At 31.8% G+C, this 8,195-nt stretch overlaps 2 long non-coding RNA genes across 6 annotated transcripts; one reads left to right on the top strand and one right to left on the bottom strand.

The window, feature by feature from the left end:
* The first annotated feature begins 2,981 nt into the window (after nt 1–2,981).
* LOC149500222 (uncharacterized) lies at nt 2,982–4,746 on the top strand. Of its 5 annotated transcripts, none has more exons than XR_016325200.1 (3): nt 2,982–3,120; nt 3,416–3,662; nt 4,166–4,746. It is a non-coding gene; the product is annotated as an uncharacterized LOC149500222 (long non-coding RNA). The 5 variants fall into 5 exon arrangements; XR_016325198.1 differs by having other exon boundaries at nt 2,988–3,120; nt 3,375–3,662; XR_016325201.1 differs by lacking the exon at nt 2,982–3,120 and adding an exon at nt 3,219–3,233 and having other exon boundaries at nt 3,375–3,662.
* Nucleotides 4,747–5,803: 1,057 nt separating this feature from the next.
* On the bottom strand, nt 5,804–7,407 carry LOC149500223 (uncharacterized). Its single transcript, XR_016325202.1, has 3 exons — nt 7,207–7,407; nt 6,664–6,910; nt 5,804–6,160 (listed from the first exon to the last, which is right to left on the bottom strand). It is a non-coding gene; the product is annotated as an uncharacterized LOC149500223 (long non-coding RNA).
* Between the last annotated feature and the right edge of the window lie 788 nt (nt 7,408–8,195).

Here is an 8,195-nt window from a genome sequence, read left to right on the forward strand (position 1 = left end):
CGAAAACTTAATTGTTTTGTTAAAAATTTTTGAAGTGAAAACTTCTTTAGAATCGTTGTGATTTCAAACCGGATGCAACGGAAAAAACGACAGGTAAGAGACACAAATACAAAAATGTGTAGGATGAAGCCAGCAAAGAATGAGACAGAAATATACATACTATTTAATAAAGCGCCATCTGTGAGATTTTTTAATACTAACGTGTGTATGAAAGCTCTTGTAGTGAATTTTAATTTAGGATTATACGTGAAATTAAAATATCAATTCACAGAGGGCGCTACCTTACAATTATTTACTAATGACAAAATTTTACATATACTTAAGACGTTTAGGATAATTGTATTTTAATTTTGGAAGGTTTCACTTCTACCACGTGTGAATTGCACACATTTTTTTTTTTTTTGCATTTTTTATTTTTGTCATAATGTTTGTTAAGTAAAGAAATAATGGGAACTTGTGTTTTTTTAATTATTATTATTTTAATGGTCCCTTATAGGAAGACGAGCGTACGGCCCACCTGATGGTGAGTGGTTACCGTAGTCCATGGACTTCAGCAAGGGGGCAGAGCCAAGCCGCCAACTTGAGTTATATTATTGGAGTTTTAGTAAGAATCCCAAATTTTTTTTAGAATAAAATATAGCCTATATCACCCAAGAACAGTGTAGCTTACAAACAGTGAAAGTATTTCTCAAATCGGTTCAGTAGTTCCGCAGCCTATTCAATGAAAATGCGATTGTTTTGGAATATGTTTCCTTCTTGTAATATTATTATAGTATAGACTACAAAATAGTTTTAAAGAATGTTCTGGAAACAGTGAGGAAAATCGGTAAATGTTCCACTTCAATTAATGTCTGACCGAAACTGAGTCTAATATGTTTTTATGAAACTATTTTAACAGGATTTATAATGAGTAGTTGTTTTATAAGTATTTACCTATACTAGTGGTCGCCCAGTAGTCGAAATTCGACTATAATTAATTGCAATTACAAGTTTGAACATAGTGATGGTTCTATTGTCAAAGATTGATTGTACTTCTATACCTAATCACAGATTTCGCCAAGGCTACACTATAGAAAAACAATATTAATCTATTCTCAATTTGACCATAGACCTTAACAATAAACAAAAGAGTATTATGTGGTGTGTCAAATATATGGTAGACTGTGTAATGTTTTTTTATTGATTTAATGTATTTTTTGTGCATAATTAAAAAAAATACTAACATTCTGCACTCCTTCTCTATATTCTCTATAAGTGTGGGAAATTTCATACTCCTCCGTCCGCACAATTTTCGTAAAAAGGGCTACAAAGTTTTTGCTTCACGAATTAATTTATAGATGGACTACCTTTTGCCCGCGACTTCGTGCGCGTGGAATATCTGGTTACTTTGGTATAACGCTAAATTTTACCCGCAACTTCATTTACGTAGAAGCAAGTACATTTTTGAATAATAGAATGTTAAGGAGCTATTTTTAAGGTACGAAAATCATGATTTTTAGCCGACTTCAAAAGGGGACGGTTATTAGTGCTCCGCTCGTATTGGTCTTAGCGTGATGTTATAAATAGCCTATAGCCTTCCTCAATAAATGAGCTATCTGACACTGAAATAATTTTTCAAATCGGACCATTAGTTCCTGAGATTAGCGCGTTCAAACAAACAAAAAATAATATTATAAATATACTATACCTAATATTAGTATAGATTAGGAAAGTAACAGCACGAACGCGCTCTTTCGTCAAAAACTTCGGTTCCCTCTGTATTTTGTACCGCATGTTTCACGGGGAGTGCTCTGAGGAATTGTTCGAGATGATACCATCATCTCGTTTTTACCGTCGCACCGCCCGCCACCGGAGTAGAGTTCATCCATACTACCTGGAGCCACTGCGGTCATCCACAGTGCGTTTCCAGAGATCTTTTTTGCCACGTACCATCCAGCTATGGAATGAGCTCCCCTCCACGGTGTTTCCCGAGCGCTATGACATGTCCTTCTTCAAACGAGGCTTGTGGAGAGTATTAAGCGGTAGGCAGCGGCTTGGCTCTGCCTCTGGCATTGCTGAAGTCCATGGGCGACGGTAACCACTCACCATCACGTGGGCCGTATGCTCGTCTGCCTATATGCTCGGCAATAAAAAATAAAAATAAAACTGCTGTGGAGCATAAATGTTCCTAACACCAAGCTCTTAAGTTTTCATCGAAGACTCGCTTGAAGGACTTGAAATTTGAGGTATGTCAAAGCTGGCGTCGGATATGCGTCTTTTAGGGACGCCAGGATGGAAATAGGATGTTGGGTTTTTTTAATACGCTTTTATTAGCTTCAGACGTATGTAAATATGTTTGTAACGGAATCTTTGAACATGATTTTGACCCCTTCAAAACGTCGGATTAACTCGAAAGGAGAAACCCGAAATCCATATAAACTTGGGCCTGGCGTTACAGTGCTAGAATTTGGACATAAATTACAATACCTAAAAAGGTTTCATGAGCCCAATTTTCAGGTCTCCCAGCAATGGCCAAATTGGTAAAATCAGACAATGTTTACATTTTAGGTTATGTTTTTTGTTCGAGATATTTTAATAAAAAACGATATTTTTAAGGCTGTTTCCTACTAAAGATGAGTATTTTTTTACGAAACCCGTTGCAGCAACAGGTTGCTTAGAAAAAAAAAAATGGAACCTGTTACGAGAAATCGAGGTGAATGAAGTTAGCCCCTCAAAAAAAATTTTCTTTCCTATTTTCTACTTATTTTCTATTAATTCGTTTGTTCATCATTTGTTTTTGATTGTTCACTGTTAATAATTGTTTGTTCTGCATTTATTTATTTTAAAAAGATTATTAAAAAAATATGTACAAGTTAGCCCCTCGATTGCAATTTTTAATATTTTTTCGTCCTTAATGACTCGTAAATATTTATTTTCGATTGTTCTTATATAAAACACGTTTGTTCTCTTTCGAAATTACTCGTTTTTTGTTTAATTTACTATTTGTATTAGTTGATTAAATGTATGCAAAATATGTGTACTGCGCATGCGTCAACTATAATGCCTAAACTTTGTACCGTCTACGCGGTTTTAATCGAGAGAAAAAAAAACAAATATAAATCCTGAAGGAGCAATTGATTGGTATGTATACAGTTTAATTAAAAAAATTAAAAAATAAATAAATGAAATAATGTACATTGGCGTAAAGTTAGACCAAATACATTTTTTCCATCCTCCTACCTATCGTTATGAAGGTATAAAAAAGATTAAGTCAATAATATGTTCATTATTTATCTTTCAAGAGATAATGTAGGTATACATTATAATAACTTTTTTACACAGTCGAAATTATATTCCTAACATTAGTAAAATAACATTTTAATATTTTTTTATAGGTTATGTATTGAAAGTGTTGGAAAATTATTTCATGTTTTAGCTGGAAAACGACATTGAGAATTATATGCAATACAAGATAATGGGCTCCATCAAATGAATTCGAATGAAACCAAACTGTTTACCATCCAAATTCGATTGTCGGGCAGATAGAAAACGAAAATTCACTCAAAGTGAACCTCGACCTGCATTTGTGAAACGGCAAAGACTCACTATTGTCAAGGAGATTGAAGAGACGACTAAAAATGAGATGTGTTATATTATTATACCTTTGCCATCTTGTAGTCAAGGTAGGTGTAACTGTCAATAATTAGTAACACTCACAGATCTCATAATCAAATAACAATATCAGAAAAAAGGAGAATAGTTAGTTAGTTAGTGGAAGTAGCCAAAATGGGCAAGTGGACCTCAGTTCCTATTACATAAGGTACTAGGAAGTTTGTGATAATCAAAATTTATCACAGTGTAATATCACTTACTTACTTTAACAGTGAAGGAAAACATTGTGATGAAACCTGCACACCTAAATGTTCTTAGGATTTTCTTAGGTGTGTAATCCACCAACCAGCACTAGGCCAGCGTGGTGGACTAAGGCCTAAAAACCCTCTCAATGGTAGTGGAGGCCAGTGTCCAGCAAGGGGATATATTATATGGGCTGATGATGATGACTAGGAAGTTACATACTACTACTACTACTACTACTACTACTACAGTACACATATAATCCTATATATTTACAAACTATAAGTTTGTTGGGTACCTAGAAATTGCTAACATTATTTCATATTTCCAGATGTCCAGCCACTTGAAAATAGGTGTAGTAATGACAAAGCTATCCAAGTAGCTCCAGCACAGGAACACAAAGGCAAGGCAAGTGTGTATTGCCACATCACCCCTAAATATATCTGAAGCAAGTACAAGTAAACAATCAGAACCAGCAAAAAGAAAACTGTTGTTCCTGAGGACAAATTTGACAGTGATGAGTCAAATGCACCAGCAACAGAAGGATCAACAGTTGACTATGAGTCATCTCTCTATATCTCCACTCCATCAAAGACTTGTGCACTGCAGACTATAGCTCTCAAGAAGACTAAAAAAGTTGAAAAAATGAATGTGTTAACAATTTTATCTAAAGTGAAAAATAAACCACGTTTATATATTGGTCTTCCACAAGAATTATATTTCATAATAGGCTTGATTGAGAAACATACAAATGTTTCTGAACAAAATATTATATTATTATTTTGATTCTGTTTTCCACAAATGTGCTAAATATGGGCTTATATATATGAAAAGGAATAAAGATTAATGTTATGTAACCTTTGTACCTGTATGTTAAGAATAATTTTTAAATAAAACATATTTAAATTGAAATATTATTTTTATTAAATCACATTCACTTTGTACACATCAATATTTTGTACTCCCTAAAAGGAAAATAGGTATGAAGATTTTTTTAAGTATTTAACATTACATTTTTGTGTAAGATTAGAAAAATGTTATTCTTCCAAAAAGAAACTACATTACCTAACAACTGTGCAACTTACTCGGGATCAAAATCAATACTAATTATAGTGACCTGATTATTTTTTTCAAAGTTGCTGTTTGCTACACAAAAGTAGCAAGTTTTACTTTTAGTATAATACATATGCATTTGAACTTGTGCATAATATCTTTCTTTAATTTTTTTTTGCCATTTTTTTTATGGAAACAGCATTACACACTTGCTTTTTTGTAGATCTATCAAAAAAACATAATTTATGATTTTTTTTAGCATAGTGGGCAATACCCTATTATTCATATTAATTATATACGGTGATGCGAAAATTATTTCTTTACTGAATTATTTAAGAATGATAGGCATAATATAATATTTTAATACGCTATCTTTGTTTATAATTTTTAATCTATTATTTAAAAATAAGTTATCTATAATATTTTTAATTTCTTTATTTATCGGGTGGTCACAGTCATTATTATAAAAATAGAAATTTTGAGGAAATACAAATGTTTAATACAAATTATTTTGATAATCGAAATAAATTAATATCAATCCAAATTAATATTTGAACTATGAAAATTGTATGGTATGTAAACAGAAATATATTTTATAATTATAATGATTATTTATTCCATGCAGTGTCGGTTAGAGAAGCTGTGCAAATTAGAATAAATTCTAATAAAGAATAAGAATAAACTTTGAAGAGAAGAAAAGAGCTTTCTTCGAAGCTCAATTCTACAAGGTATTCAATCAGATAGCTATCTATCTCTGTCTTTCCTGTATGAAATTTTGGTATGTCGAAATATTGGATAAATCCAGCAAAGCTAAATAGAATATTTACCTAAAAAGTATGTTTATGCTTAAAGTCACGTGTTTATGTTATTCGAAAATATTAACCAATTTTTCAATCGAAGATTAAAACAACATTAATACTGAGAATGAATATTTATTTATAAAATACACATATATGTTTTGACCAAAAATTTTGCACGATAATTAAAATTATATTCATTAATATTCATTTAAATAAATATTAATTAATCTTCTTCTATAACTCATAGTCAACTGTTGATCCTTCTTTTGCTGGTGCATTTGACTCATCACTGTCAAATTTGTCCTCAGGAACAACAGTTTTCTTTTTGCTGGTTCTGATTGTTTACTTGTACTTGCTTCAGATATATTTAGGGGTGATGTGGCAATACACACTTGCCTTGCCTTTGTGTTCCTGTGCTGGAGCTACTTGGATAGCTTTGTCATTACTACACCTATTTTCAAGTGGCTGGACATCTGGAAATATGAAATAATGTTAGCAATTTCTAGGTACCCAACAAACTTATAGTTTGTAAATATATAGGATTATATGTGTACTGTAGTAGTAGTAGTAGTAGTAGTAGTAGTATGTAACTTCCTAGTCATCATCATCAGCCCATATAATATATCCCCTTGCTGGACACTGGCCTCCACTACCATTGAGAGGGTTTTTAGGCCTTAGTCCACCACGCTGGCCTAGTGCTGGTTGGTGGATTACACACCTAAGAAAATCCTAAGAACATTTAGGTGTGCAGGTTTCATCACAATGTTTTCCTTCACTGTTAAAGTAAGTAAGTGATATTACACTGTGATAAATTTTCATTATCACAAACTTCCTAGTACCTTATGTAATAGGAACTGAGGTCCACTTGCCCATTTTAGCTACTTCCACTAACTAACTAACTATTCTCCTTTTTTCTGATATTGTTATTTGATTATGAGATCTGTGAGTGTTATTAATTATTGACAGTTACACCTACCTTGACTACAAGATGGCAAAGGTATAATAATATAACACATCTCATTTTTAGTCGTCTCTTCAATCTCCTTGACAATAGTGAGTCTTTGCCATTTCACAAATGCAGGTCGAGGTTCACTTTGAGTGAATTTTCGTTTTCTATCTGCCCGACAATCGAATTTGGATGGTAAACAGTTTGGTTTCATTCGAATTCATTTGATGGAGCCCATTATCTTGTATTGCATATAATTCTCAATGTCGTTTTCCAGCTAAAACATGAAATAATTTTCCAACACTTTCAATACATAAACTATAAAAAAAATATTAAAATGTTATTTTACTAATGTTAGGAATATAATTTCGACTGTGTAAAAAAGTTATTATAATGTATACCTACATTATCTCTTGAAAGATAAATAATGAACATATTATTGACTTAATCTTTTTTATACCTTCATAACGATAGGTAGGAGGATGGAAAAAATGTATTTGGTCTAACTTTACGCCAATGTACATTATTTCATTTATTTATTTTTTAATTTTTTTAATTAAACTGTATACATACCAATCAATTGCTCCTTCAGGATTTATATTTGTTTTTTTTTCTCTCGATTAAAACCGCGTAGACGGTACAAAGTTTAGGCATTATAGTTGACGCATGCGCAGTACACATATTTTGCATACATTTATTCAACTAATAAAAATAGTAAATTAAACAAAAAACGAGTAATTTCGAAAGAGAACAAACGTGTTTTATGTAAGAACAATCGAAAATGAATATTTACGAGTCATTAAGGATGAAAAAATATTAAAAATTGCGTTAGAGGGGCTAACTTGTAGGTATATTTTTAAATATTTTTTTTAAATAAATAAATGCAGAACAAACAATTATTAACAGTGAACAATCATGAACAAATGATGAACAAACGAATTAATAGAAAATAAGTATAAAATAGGAACAAAAAATTTTTTTGAGGGGCTAACTTCATTCACCTGAGAAATCGTGCATAAGGTTGTTTACGAAAACGAACGAAAGCCAAAAATTAAAAACAACGTAATGCGAAACGCGCTGCGCACGAAATTATTTTTTTAAGAGATTTTATGACTTGGTAACTAGGACCTTTAGGTCAGTCTTATTTTAATTTTAATGAAAACTTTTTTATCGATCCCATTTTAGGGATGCTCTAATTCTAACCCACACGTTTGTGGAGCTAGTTACGTATATTGAAATAAGTGTTGCAGATGTTTACAAAGATTGTTTAAAACAAAAAATAGAATTCAACTTATTTTCTACACTTGGCCATTGTCAATGAAGCTAAGATTTCAATGGGTTAATCAAGCAAAATAGACGATTTTTTTGGTACATATCCCATTCGTGTAACGCTTAGGCCCAGAATGGGGTTTCTCCTTTGGTATACTGACTAAGGACCGATGACAATTCAGTATTAAAAAAAATTGAAAAAATTGGATTCAACTAAAAAATGTAAAATAAATAATAGTTTAAAAAAACTAACAATATACGCTTTTATAGAAAATCCAACTAAAAAATTGAAA

The sequence above is a fragment of the Bombyx mandarina genome, chromosome 23 (genome assembly GCF_030267445.1).
Source record: "Bombyx mandarina strain Sakado chromosome 23, ASM3026744v2".
Taxonomy (NCBI): domain Eukaryota; kingdom Metazoa; phylum Arthropoda; class Insecta; order Lepidoptera; family Bombycidae; genus Bombyx; species Bombyx mandarina.